The sequence below is a fragment of the Aquarana catesbeiana genome, linkage group LG04, assembly GCF_042186555.1.
Source record: "Aquarana catesbeiana isolate 2022-GZ linkage group LG04, ASM4218655v1, whole genome shotgun sequence".
NCBI lineage: Eukaryota > Metazoa > Chordata > Amphibia > Anura > Ranidae > Aquarana > Aquarana catesbeiana.
In genome coordinates this window covers 525,633,150-525,648,029 of record NC_133327.1, presented here as the reverse complement: position 1 = coordinate 525,648,029, position 14,880 = coordinate 525,633,150, and the positions used below count along the sequence as shown (strand labels likewise).

Here is a 14,880-nt window from a genome sequence, read left to right as displayed (position 1 = left end):
TGTCAAGACGAATGGGAGACTCCCTCAATAGCTCCAACGTACAAATTGGTGTTCCAAGAGTTTCCGTCTCCTTATTTTCTCAGATCAAACGTTCCTAAGGATCCAGAGAAAAAGAAATCTTTCTCTCTAGCATTGGATCATCTTTTGGCAAAAAGTGTTCACGGTGGCCCCATGTAAGAGCAGAGATTGGGATTTGGTTAAATCCAAATGGACATTCTAGATCGCAAAAATCTAAAATTCAATTGCTGAATATAATCTCTCCCTTTTTTGCATGAAGATGCATATCTCCATATGCCTATTTCCTTGCTCACTAGTAATATTTTCTTTCAAAGTGGAAAATCTTGTTTTTTCAGTGTGTAGCTTTACTTTCCGATCTAGCTGCCACACCTTAAGTACAAGGTTCTGGCTCCTTTTCTAGCCAGATTAAGGGGCCCAAGGTATAACGATTATGGTTTACCCAGTTGGTAGCCTGCTTAAACCAAAAGTATGGTCACCACATTCGACTACCTGGAATATCTAGGTCAGATTCTCAACCTAGGAGGAATCTTCTTTAAAACATGAATAAAATACTTGGGTCTGATCATAGGTACATTTAGAAAAGGGTATTCGTACCCCATGCTAAGATCAGCGCCATAAATGACTGATCTAGGTAGTCAAAGCAAGATGTTTCTCCTATTCAACTTTGCGTGAGGTTGTCGGGAAAGATGGTGGCTTCATTCGAGGCTGTTCTTTATGCTCAGTCTCATTCTAGATTGCTGCAAATCAGTATCCTATTGGCTTGAAACAGAGAATTCAAGCTCTATATTCCCGATGTGTCTGACTCCAAAGCCTATGGCCACATCACCCTTATAGCGCTCAATTTCATCTGATCTTGGAGGTTAAGCAGGGTCGGGCCTGGTTAGTACCCGGATGAAAGACCACCTGGAAATACCAGGTGCTGTAGACTGAGTGCGCTGGAGTCTCAGTTTATGGTTAAGATCCAAAAATCTGCGAAGGGGAAAATCCTTCTTTCAGTTACCTGAAAAATAGTATTAACATATGCCAACCTTTTTTTGTTTAGGTTGGGGGACAGTCCTGAAAGAGGCAGCTGTCCAGGAGAAGTGGCCTAGATCAAAAATGGCCTTGCTCATTAACATTTTAAAAATTCAGGCAGAACACTTGGTTCTGAGGGTCTGAACGTTCAGTTTAAGGTATTGTCCTGCTAGGAGTCAATCCATTTATGCCACAGCAATGGCCTATATTAATCACCAAGGGGGCACAAGAATTGTGCGGCCCAGAGAAAGTTGAATCTTATCCTATCTTGGGAAGAAGTCAATGTACTTTGCCTATCGGCAGTTTTCATTCTAGGAATAGAAAATTGGCAGGTGGACTACTTGAGTCGTCAGCAGTCTTTCCTGGGAGAATGGTTCCTTCACCCCAATATCTTCCTGTCAATATGTCAAGGATGGGGGATCCCAGACATAGATCTGTTTGCGTCCAGGATCAAGAAAAAAAGATTGACAACTTTGTGTCAAGAACAAAGGATCTGCTAACATGTGGAACAGATGCCTTGCTATTCCCGTGGAATCGGTTCTCACTGATTTGTGCATTCCCTCCTATTCTGCCTGCATCCACAACTTCTTCACAGGATCAAACAGGAAGGGAAGTCATTGATTCTTGTGACCCCCAGCGGGGTCCAGGAAATCTTGATATGCAGAGATCATAGAAATGGCAGTAGGGAACCCATGGACCCTACCTTCACGGCCAGACCTTCTCTCACAAGGTCCGAAGTTCCATCCTACTTTACAAACGATAAATTTAACGGTTTGGCTATTGAGGCCCACACTCTGAAGAAGCATGGGCTGTCAGGTTTGGTAGTTTTCTACCTTGGTTTATGCAGAACCAGCCTCCATGGTTATATATTATGGAGTCTGGGAAACATGTCTCCTGGTGTGAAACCAGGAGCTGCACCCCAGGAAATCAGTCTAGGTAGAGTCCTTGATTTTTTCTGCAGATGGGATGAGAAATAAAGCTGGCCTTGAGTGCTTCTAAGGACAGGTCTCGGCCTTATCGGTGTTATTTCAACAACCACTTGCTTCGCATTCTTTGGTCCATAATTTTATTCAGGGGATAACTCGGCTTATGCCGTGTACACACGGTCGGACATTGATCGGACATTCCACCAACAAAATCCATGGATTTTTTCCGACGGATGTTAGCTCAAACTTGTCTTGCATACACACGGTCACACAAAGTACGCGGTGACGTAAAACACGTACGTCGGGACTATAAACGGGGCAGTAGCCAATAGCTTTCGTCTCTTAATTTATTCTGAGCATGCGTGGCACTTTGTGTGTGTCGGATTTGTGTAGACACGATCGGAATTTCCGACAACGGATTTTGTTGTCGGAAAATTTTATAGCAAGCTCTCAAACTTTGTGTGTCGGAAATTCCTATGGAAAATGTGTGATGGAGCCTACACACGGTCGGAATTTCCGACAACAAGGTCCTATCACACATTTTCCATTGGAAAATCCTATTATGTGTACAGGGCATAAATCTCCGGTTAAGTAACCCCTAAACCCTTGGGACTTGAATCTAGTATTGTCTGCATTACAAAACAGCCTTTTTTGGGCAGATACGACATATTCCCTTGGTCCTTTTTTGACAAGGAAACTATTTTTTCTGATAACCATATCTGCTGCAAGAAGGGTATCAGAATTGGCTGCTCTTTCTTGTAAAGAGCCGTATTTTTGTTTTTCACAAGGATGAAGTAGTATTGCGTCCTCATCCTTTTTACCAAAGGTAGTACCAGGTTTTTATCTAAACCAGGATATTGTTCTACTGTCTTTTTTCCAGAACCCTGTTCTTTGGAAGAAAAATCACTACATTTTTTTGATGGGGTGAGAGCAGTCAATGTCTACTTAAAGGCGATTGCTCAGATTCGGAAAACGGATGTTTTTATTCGTGTTGCCTGAAAGTTCCAAAGGAGGACAGTTGTTTACCTGTATACATTACTTCACTAGTACACTTATTCACCTCTACATGTATACTCTGTGGTATTTCATCCATATTCCATACACATTATTTTACTTTCCCTTTTTTCCCCCCCCCTGGTTTTATATTACATTCCAGCTCACCTGTTTCCACCTCTCATTTTTTTATCTTTTACTCATTTATTTTTTACATTTCTCCATTCCTTCACTTCTCCCCCATTTCTTTTTCACCCCCTTTCCACTTTTCTTTCTCTTACTTCTCACCTTCTCTCCCCCCATGCTCTGCGGCACACTTTTGAACATTTTGTACCAAATACATAATTTTACTCTTAGGAGATTGCCATTTCAGACACGTTAGATCTGGTTTGTTAGGACACCTTTGAATACTCTGTACCACATACACAATCTCATATCTTTAGGACATCGCTATTTTATCTACCTTAGATTGACACACATACTTATATTCGTATATCTCATACAGTGATTACGCCCTGCAAGAATTACGGGAGAAGTTTGGGTCCACACTCTCTTTTCCATACCTTTGCCATGTCTGCCCCGCATCTGGCCTCGGTCCTCCTTGCTGTGGTCTCTGTCCCTTCAGCTCCTGGGGGAGATGTCCTCCGCTGGCCCTTGCCTGGGATCAGTTTCTGAAGCCAATCATATGACTAGTAAGTATGGGATGATCGGTTTAGGCTTCAGGCTCTTGTCCAATCATAACCTATACATACTATGTGTTTTTACAGATATCAGATATGCACATCAGCCCCCGATGAAGCGAGGAAAGCTCGCGAAACGCGTCGGTTTATAGATGTAATTTGCATATCTGCACTACATATACTTTGTGATGTTACAACTTTATGGCTATGTTTAGAGGACTGTTATGCTATGTTGCTTTTTTCTGTAACCCATGCTTATGTTCTGTGTTGGATAATCTTGTTACCAATCAAATAAACTGTTACTTTTTTTACTCATATAGCTGTTTACCCTTGATCACCATGAACACTTCAATTAAAGTCCCAGGGGCGACTGTTGATTCTCTGATATATATATATATATATATATATAGATATATATATATATATATATATATATATATATATATATAGGGATGGAGGTGTTTCTTGTTAGGGGGCAGTTTTCAGACTTTCCTTTTCTAAAGGAGGACAGGCAGCATCGAAATCTACTTTTCTACATAGATTTGACAAGTAATCATTCAAGCTCATGGTTAAAGAGGTGGATTCCACCCTCTCAAATCAAAACGCACTCCTCTAGGGCTGTTAGTGCTTCCTGGGCAGTGCATCACCAAGCCTCCATGGCTCAAATCTGTAAGGCCACAACTTGGTCTTCAGTCTATACATTTACCAGATTCTATCAAATAGATGTAAAAAGTCATGAGGATATCACCTTTGGGCGCAGGGTGCTGCAGGCTGCAGTATTAGTCCTCTAGTCTCTTATTGCCCTACTTTTTGTTGTGTCTCCCTCTCTTCAGTTGGCATTGCTATGGGACATCCCATATAGTAACTACTATGGCTCTGTGTCTCATGATGTACGATAAGAAAATAGGATTTTTAAAACACCTTACCTGTAAAATCCTCTTCTTTGAAGTACATCACGGGACACAGAGGTCCCTCCCTTCTTTGGTAAACACGTGTATTGTTTTGCTACAAAACTGAGATACTCCCAGTAGTGGGAGGGGTTATATAGGGAGTGCACTTTTTATCTTAGGGCGTGCCAGTGTCCATCACCTGAAGGTTGCCTATAACCCACATAGTAACTACTATGGCTCCATGTCCCGTGATGTACTTTTAAGAATCCTATTTTTTAAAACTGACTTTTTGGGAGCAGTGATTTTGATAATGCTTAAAGTGAAACAATAAAAATGAAATATTCCTTTAAGTATCATGCCTGGGGGTGTCCTTTGTATGCCTGTAAAGTAGCGCATCTTTCCTATGTTTATAACAGTGCCACAGCAAAATGACAATTTTTAAAGGAAAACTTTTCATTCAAAACTGCTCGCGGCTGTAATGTATTGTCGGATCCCGGCAGTATAGATAAAAATACCAAAAAAAAATGTTGTCACTCCCAAAATCCATACCAGGCCCTTCAGGTCTGGTATGGATATTAAGGGGAAACCGCACCAACATTTAAAAAAAAATGGCGTGGGGGTCCCCCAGGCACTATATACTCTGAACAGCAGTATATATACTATACGGCCTGCCCTATATACTCTGCAGAAAATTGGGACTTAGGTGTTGGTGGTACCTGAACACTGTAAGACCTAAGAGTTACTCTTGTTGGGTGCGGGAACGGGCCCTGCTGTAAAATATTATATTAAGAATTGTAATTACATGCCCCTGTTAAACAGGGGCAGAAAAATTGGGCCTTGGGTGGTGGTGGTGCCGTAACCCCTCGCAGATACTCTTGTTGGGCGCAGGAACCGGCCCTGCTGTGAAACATGACTGCCAGTTTCTTGTCCTTCTGTGGCACCCCCTCTCTCTAGGCTCACATTACTCCCTTCCTCAACCTGGGAACTAACATCGGAGCCTTCAAATCGCTGTGCATCCTCCAGCAACTTATAACCGACACTGTGGTCGAATAATTCTGGGGACTCCGTGCATGATGGTGGAGCTACGGAAGGAGTGACTGTAGACAAGAAACCGGTGGAATAGGCCACTTTGGCAGCTGCGTTGGAAGGCAAACTACTCTGTGCCTGGGTGACAGAGGATGAGTAGGATGAGGACGGCTTTGTTATCCACTCCATCAACTCTTCTGCATGTTGTGGCTCAATAACATGGCCAGCAGCAGCAAAAAAGGACAAGCGTGCCCCACGGCCACCTGCAGAGGATGCATCATGTCCACGACCACCACTGTTGACTGTAGACACAGAGGCTGCTTGCCCTCTTTTAGCGGCCTGTGAGCATCTGCCTATCGTTGGTGGCCTTCTGGGCATGATGTATTTTTTGTTTTGCAACACCACACTACACTATATTAGATACTGTGTACACCGCCTGAAGTGTATTAGAAAGTGTACAACGGCTGCACTGCATTGTATACTGTGTATACCACCAGAAGTGTAGTAGACACTGTATTAGATACGGTGTACACTGTCTGAAGTGTATTAGAAACAGTACACCACGGAATGCACTGTAGATATAGGCTGCACTGAATGCAGAGTGTGTATTTTTATATATATATATTTACAGTGGGGAGAACAAGTATTTGATACACTGCCGATTTTGCTACTACAAAGCATGTAGAGTTCTGTAATTTTTATCATAGGTACTCCTCAACTGTGAGAGTCGGAATCTAAAACAAAAATCCAGAAAATCACATTTTATGATTTTTAAAAAATTAATTTGCATTTTATTGCATGACATAAGTATTTGATCACCTACCAACCAGTAAGAATTCCGGCTCTCACAGACCTGTTATTTTTTCTTTAAGAAGCCCTCCTGTTCTCCACTCATTACCTGTATTAACTGCAGCTGTTTGAACGTGTTACCTGTATAGATGACACCTGTCCACACACTTAATCAAACAGAATCCAACCTCTCCACAATAGCTGTGTAAGGACATCAGGGATAAAATTGTAGACCTGCACAAGGCTGGAATGGGCTACAGGACAATAGGCAAGCAGCCTGGGGAGAAGGTTAAACCGCTTTTCTTCTACTTTTAGTGAATAGTCACGTGTCTTATGAAATTCCCTTTCGCGGAAAAGATTTATTCCTATTGTGGGGTCACCAGTACGGTATTTGTACATTAAAATCATATCCCCTCTCAAGCGTCTCCTCTCCAGAGAGAACATGTTCAATGCTCGTAACCTTTCCTCATAACGAAGGTCCTCCAGTCCCTTTATCAGTTTTGTTGCCCTTCTCTGGACTCTCTCCAGTTCCAACACATCCTTCCTGCGGACTGGTGCCCAGAACTGGACAGCATACTCCAGGTGCGGCCGGACGAGAGTTGTAGAGTGGGAGAATTATTGTTTCATCTCTGGATTTAATCCCCTTTTTAATGCATGCCAATATTTTTTGCTTTGTTTGCTTTGCTTGCAGCAGCTTGGCATTGCATGTCATTGCTGAGCCTGTCATCTACTAGGACCCCCAGGTCCTTTTCCATCCTAGATTCCCCCTTTTCTACATTAAACCTCATTTGCCATGTAGTTGCCCACCCCATTACAGGAGGTCCCCGAGTTCCGAACCACCGACTTGCGAATGACTCATACTTACGAACGGGAGGCGGCGGCGGGCACAGCGGAAAACAACCTCTCTGCCACTCTGCGCATGCGCTTCCGACTTACGAACAAATCCAACTTAAGAAAACAGGCAGTCCTAACCCGTCTGTAGCTTGGGGACTGCCTGTAATTTGTTCAGATCTTCTTGCAAGGTTCCTACCTCCTGCGGAGAAGTTATTGCCCTGCTTAGCTTAGTATCCTCCGCAAATACAAAGCTGTTTTTTTCCATCCTCCAGGTCTTTTTTTGAATAAATTAAATAGGATTTGTCCCAGGACAGAACCCTGGGGCACCCCACTTTCCACCCCGGATCTCCCCATTTAGCACTACCCTCTGAACTCACCCCTTTAGCCAGTTTTCAATCCATGTACTCACCCTATGGTCCATGCCAATAGACCTTACTTTGTATGGTAAATGTTTATGGGGAACTGTATCAAATGCTTTTGCAAAATCCAGATACACCACGTCTAAGGGCCTTCCTTTATCTAGATGGCAGCTCACCTCCTCATAGAAGGTTAATAGATTGGTTTGGTAAGAATGAGTCTTCATAAATCCACGCTAATTACTGCTAATAACGTTCTCATTACTAAAATCTTGTATATAGTCCCTTATCATCCCCTCCAAGAGCTTGCATACTATTGATGTTAGGCTAACTGGTCTGCAATTCCCAGGGCTGTATTTTGGGCCCTTTTTAAATATTGGTGCTACATTGGCTTTTCTCCAATCAGCTAGTACCATTCCAGTTAGTAGACTGTTCGAAAAAATTAGGAACAATGGTCTGGCAATTACTTGACTGAGTTCCTTAAAGAACCTCAGGTGCAAGCCACCTGGTCCCGTTGACTTATTAATGTTGAGTTTTTCAAGTCTATTTCTAATTCTGTCCTCTGTTAGTCATGAGGGTGCTTCCTATGACATGTCATGAGATTAAACATTGCAGTTTTGGTTATTGAAGCCTCCCAGATTCCCTCGTGAAGACTCAGAAGAATAAATTCAATACCTTCGCCACCTCTTCATCCTTAGTAACCAGATTCTTTATGGGATCAATATGATCTGACCTCCCTTTCTTACTATTTTAAAGAATTTCTTGGGATTTTTTTCACTCTCTTCCGCTATGTGCCTTTTGTGTGCTATCTTAGCCGCCCTGATTGCACCCTTAATGTCTTGTTGCATTCTTTGTAAATTTGGAATGCTGATGATGATCCCTCAGCCTTGTATTTTTTGAAGGTCTTCTCCTTTGCTTTTATATGCATTTTTACATTGAAGTTAAGCCACCCAGGACTTTTATTAGCTCTTTTAAATGTATTTCACATTGGGATGCACTGGCTAATGCCCTTATTTAATATGCTTATAAAGCATACCCATTTTTCCTCCATGTTCTTTGTTCTTAAGATCCAATTATTTTCTAGCGAGGATCGTAGTTTAGGGAAGTTGGCCCTTTTGAAATTCAGTGACTTTGTATTTCCCTTATGTTTCCTATTTGTGTGATTTAAACTAAAACTAATTGACCTGTAAACACCGTTTCCTAAATTGTCCCGTATTTCCACATCCGTAATCAGGTCTGTATTGTTGGTAATCAGTATGTCTAGTAACGCTTTGTTTCTAGTTGGTGCATTTACCATCTGACCCATGAAATTATCCTGCAAGACATTTAGAAACTGGCGAGCCTTAGATGAATGCACGGTTTCTTCCACCCAGTCTATGGCTGGATAATTAAAATCCACCATTATAATGACACTTCGCAGTTCTTGCCGCTGATCCAAATTGTGATAGGAGGTCCACCTCCACCTTTTAGTTTCCTCCCTTTGTAGCTCTACCCATAAGGATTCCACCTCCTCCCTTGCTCCCTTAGTGACGTCATCTTTCACATTCACTAAGGAAAGACATAACTTACAGTTGTAAGTCTCTTTTCAGTAGAAATCTTCCTCTGGCCACCCCCAAACTGCCATAATCTCCAAGTGTAATGGGGTTAATACAACTAAAGGGCTGTCAGGAGCTCTCAGAGGATGACTAAGCCTGCTCTTTCCTGTCAGATCCACTATTCATATAAGCCACACCACCAGCTTCTATAAATGACACAGGGTCTATGAATGATCCTGATGATTGATTGAATAAAGGGAGCAGAGCTATCATCTGCTCATCCTCCATTCATAGATCCTGTGCCATTCATAGAAGCTGTAGTAAGGCTTCTATGACTGATCGATCTGGCAGGAAAGTAATGGCATACTGAAGCTCCCTTTATGAGAGCTCCTGAGAGAGGTTAGCCCAATTAACCCCCACCACACCAGAAGATAGGGGTAGGATGGGGTTGGAACAGAGGAAGATTTTTACTGAAAAGAGAACACAAGGGACACATCATACTGTCTCTTGTGATGATTTTTCCTTTTATTTTTAGTTAAGCTTAGGCTTTAACCCTTTCTAGCCATTTGGAGCAGACCCTTTTAAACCCTTGCAACTCCAAAGCCATTACATGGGCTTCCTAGTCATGCAGTGTGATTGGTTGTCAAAGTGATCGGGAACCCATCCAACTGGTTCCTTATTATAAACCATGATCAGGAGCTGGTAGTGACAGCGAGGTTGCAGTGCTGGGGGGTAACAAGTGAGCACGCTCCCAGCACAGAAAAGCCCACCACTGTGCTCTTCATAAGCAGAGTTAATGTAAGTATTTTTGAGGCTATGTTAGCCCCCTATTTTGGACAAATTTTATGTACAATTATATTTAACTTCAAAAAAATGTGTTTTTTAATCTTTGATACAGCCTGGCCCTTGTACGCCCCCTGTGGCTGCACAGAGCCCTCCTATCGTGTTTTCTGGACCAGCCCGGGTGTGTGTACCCCACCAGCCATTGTTCACACTGGTGACCATACAATCCCGAGGAACATGTAAGGGACGTGATATGCATCAGTGACCATCTTATATCAATTTGATACTATGGCCAGTACCAGTAAAAATCTCTGTTTCTTTGATGAACCCTACCACCTTGTAATGTATCTTTGTAAAAAAAAGTATACTTTTTAAGAAATATCTGTACTTGTTCATATGTGGCACTGTTATAATCCCTAAGAAAACCACTTTGACTGTGCTGTCACATATGCGTACAGCTGAAAAAAAGGGATTAAAACAGAGTTCCTTAACACTTTTGCTACCAATGACCTGTACCAAATGTGATTGCACCGAAAGGGTTAATACAAGCTAACAGCTGCAATAACCACCAAGTTCCGGAATTTTATTGTAGAAATTACTACCTCTACGGTTGGAAAATGTTCAGCTCCTCTTGTGAGTTAGAACCATAAAAAAAATTAGGGTGAGCGAGTTGTATGAAGAAGAGATGGCATACATGATCTCTCCTTCATAGAGCGATCCTGAAAGTGATCTGTTGTAAGCACTTATGAGTTTGTGACAATCAAATGACAGCCTGCTGCTGCTGTAAGGTGCTGATCCCCTGACCTTTTACATCTTCAATCTGCTCAGTAAGAGTTCAGGGGAGACATTAGGGGGTGTAAAAGACCCCTAAAGTCTCCATAAAGTGAACCTGCATAATACTAACCCATGCCACGTTATTTATGGCTAAAGGATACGTTAACCTTTACAGAATAAAATAATGCACATATTTTTTGCAGAAAAATTGTGCGTTTTTTTCCCCTACAGAAGCTTGGAAAGCAGGCTAATTTGTGTTGCTTAAGGCTCCAGATAGCATTATTATGCATATCAGCACACTCTACAACGTGTAAATGTGATATTTAACAAGTAGAAAGGTGTAGCAAAAAAAAAAAAAAACGGTGGTATTTTTACCTGTAGAGTCAAAATTTAACTTTGTTAATTTCAGTTTGAAGCACTGAGATTACAGTAAAATACAAATTCATTCCGAAATGAAAAAAAAATACTTCAAGATTACATTACAGTGAAATTAAAGTGTATCTGAGTGCTACAATCAAAATGCTATCAAAGGTGTTTTTTTTATTTACCTGCCCTGGGCAAGGATATTGTACAGAGTGACTCCTTGCCTTCTGTTCTGGGGTCCCCTGCTGGCACTGTCTGCTCTTCCTCTTCTCTGTGCCTCCATAACAAGCTGTGTGCATCCCTAGACTTGTGGGTTTAATTTTTTTTTTTTTGATTCTCCTTTAAAGCATAACTCCACTTTTGTTGAGAAAAAACATTCCCCACTGGGTAATCCATGTACATTGCAAGGATTATAACAACCTTTGTTGCAGATTCCTACCTTTTGTTATTTTGCAGTAATCCCTGTTTGTTCCTCTCTGCCTCTGTGATGAGTGGGTATAATGGGAGTGGTTTCATAATTACCTATCAGGTGTGCATCTGCACAGCACTAATGAGGAAATCTGCTGGGCCTGCATCCCTTTAGACATGTTCCTACACTATGACATTTTTGTTGCCTGAAATCTGACTTGTATCTAAGGCAGACTTCTGGGAAAATTGGTAAGCAAATCACACAAGTAGGAAATGATGGTTCTGGGGTGTGGTCAGTACACACTGTGTACAGAACAACTCCAGGTAGCCATATTGAAATGCATTCTCAGAAAATGACAGTGGCTACAGATTGAATATCATTAAAAATGACCTTTCCTTTTCAATTACAATATGACTTGTGTCGCAATTGTATACGCTATATTTTATCTTTATTTGCTATTTTTTTTTTCCCCATGAAAGCGGATTTACCCTTTGAGGCATGGTAGGCGGTGCATGTTATGCCCACATACTTTTGCTAATAAGTGTCCCTTGTACCCATCTCAAAATTTGGGAGGTATGAAGATGAAATAAAAACTGTCCATGGAGACTCCTGAGATGCGTGACATAATTTTGGCCTAGACCAGAAACCAGGAAGCAACCAAATAAAGAAAAAAACAAAAAAACTTAGATCTCTATATCATGACTGCCTCTTTGGAATAAGGAAGCAACTTTACTGGGATAAATTGTTTTCAATATTATCATTTTGAACTTACATTCCTAAATGGTAAGAGTATTAATGCTTTATTAAAGTGATTCGCTAGCCAAAATGGTTTCCTTTACTTTTGGATAGATTAGAAAAATTCTGTCAGAATTTTTATCCTGTTGGTCACATTTCCATTCACTTCTCATTCTGAGGACATCAATGTCACTGATAGAATGCGAGTGGGTATCTTCAATGAGGACAGAGATGGGAATAAAAAGCCAAGAGAAGGTTCTAATCCTGCCCACCTTCATATTTTTTTTTTTTTTTTTGCTATTGTGTATATTTCGAGGAGTTTTTCAGTCTTGTAGAAAAAAAAAAAAAAAAGGAGGGAGGATTGACTAACCAGTTAAGACTAGGGATGAGCCTGATGTTCGCCGAATAGTGAACAATTTGGGGTGTTCGTGGCAAATTTGAAAGCCGCGGAACACCCTTTAAAAGTCTATGGGAGAAATCAAAAGTGAGAATTCTAAGCCTTTTTTAAATGTATAGTACAGCACACAAGATTAGTCAGACTACTGGGATGTCCAAATGCGATACAACTGAGTGGTGGGTAACGCAGCAAATACGACATCAACAGACCCATAGAACAAAGGATAAAGAACCCTAAACTTGGTTCAGCTGCAAGGTGCTCCAGGCTGCTCTGACAATGATGAGAGGAGGCCTGAATGTTCACCTGGTAAAACTTAAATAGTAACTCCACTTTTGTGGAAAAAAAATATAGCAAATAAAAAAAAAAAAAACAGGGGTTGATTTACTGTAACTGAAGAGTGCAAAATATGGTGCAGCTCTGCAGAGAAACCAACCAGCTTCCAGGTTTTTTTGTCCCAGCTAAATTGAACAAGCTGAAGTTAACCACGATTAACCCTTCCTGACCAGAGCACTTTTTACAATTTGGCACTGCGTCACTTTAACTGACAATTGCGTGGTCGTGCAACGTTGTACCCAAACAAAATTGATGTCCTTTTTTACCTACAAATAGAGCTTTTTTTTTTTTATGGTATTTGATCATCTCTGCTGTTTTATTTTTTGCGCTATAAACAAAAAAAGAGCGACCATTTTGAAAACAAACATATTAAATTTACTTTTTGCTATAATAAATATCCCCCAATTAAAAAAAAAAAAAAAAAAAAAAAAAAAAAAAAGGGTTAATTGTGTGTTCTAACTATCGGGATAGGATTGATTTGTCTCAGTTTTTATTGCCCAAATAACAGATCTAGTCATGCATTTATACTTATCTGCTCTTTTCCATGATCACTATTAGAGTATGTTACTGCCTAGTGCCTGAATCGCGGCTTGTGGATTGCCTTGATGTGCCGACCAATCACTATGCACCCCTCACCTTGGCCACTCCCCCCTCTACATGTTATATTGCTAGTCTCTGAGTCCCGTCATCTAGCTTGATGTAGGAGCGCAGCTGCCACATCACTAGCAGCCTGTACGCTCATGAAACACGTCGCATTCCAGTGACGTCATCCACCTGTGCCTCAAGCCTCGTTCCAAGAGAATCTCTGCTGCAGCCAGCCGGCGACCATCCAGTGCTGTCTGCAGCGAGCTGAGAAGTGCCCACTTAGCAGGAACGGATTGGCTGCACTGACGATACCCCTTGTGTTGGGACCATGCCTATTTTAACCACGCAAATGTGAGTTGCCTGAGAATTTTATCTACAATAAAACCTTGTCCTATATCTACACCCAGAGGCGCCTCTTCCTTTCAGTGAAATTGGAACATGGTTTCTGTTCCCCCGATGGCAGCCCTGAGTGTGGAATACCCCCCCTCTTCACCATCACCCCATATGGTCTGTGGACTTTTCTAACTACCATTAGACTGTGGACTTTTATGATGTTTATCCTAACTATGCATATACTATATATGCTTATACAGCACTTAACATAAAACTGGTGGATATTTATTGTTTTTAGTTCTCTGCGCCTTTTACTTGTATATTGAGATTTGCCCTTAATGGTGCACAAAACCAAACACTGATACAGACCTGACCAGAGAAAGTACAGGATACATCCACATGGAGTACGGTCGAGGATGGAACTTCCTCTCTTTGCACTAAGCAAAGTAAGTCTTTCAAGTGCAATGATATACTTTGCAAGTCATACATTTTCTAGCTTTCAGAAGCATAGGATGACTGAATCCTATAAGCCCCTGTCAGAACTGTTTTTCAACAGTCAAGCTGTCAAGCCAGCGACAGAGGCAGGATGGTGAACTGGGTCCTTAAAGACAAAAAAATTTGGAAGTGAGCAGGAATATGCACCAGACTGGCCCAGGAGGAAGTGATACTCCGAGAACCTAGAATTCCCCATCCACTTCTCCCCCCCCCACCACCTCCTTGGTCCTGCAACCAAGAACCTTCAATGGGGAAAAAGGAATAGATAAGTATCCCTGGACCTGGCAATGACCCTGTGAAATTTGCTGTTGAACATGGACACTAGGAGGACCACATCCGATACCTCTCCCTCCCCCACCTTGATGTAAGCTATGACTGTTGCATTGTCCAACTGGACTCCGAGTACCTCCCCCCTTCCTAGCTAGTAGGTCCAGTGCTTAAGAGATGGCCAAATGTTCCAGAATGTTGATGGGAAGTTTAGAATGACAACCCTGTCTCCTGCACCAATGTCCCTGGGACTCCCTACACCCTTTTAGACGCCATTCCCTAACGTAACAGACTTCATCAGTACTTTACAATTCATTAGAAAGAAGAAGGTTAAACCCGACTCTA

At 41.7% G+C, this 14,880-nt stretch overlaps 1 pseudogene; it reads left to right on the top strand.

Annotated features, from left to right (window-relative positions):
- Positions 1–827: 827 nt before the first annotated feature.
- On the top strand, positions 828–946 carry LOC141141683 (5S ribosomal RNA; annotated as a pseudogene).
- Positions 947–14,880: the final 13,934 nt, after the last annotated feature.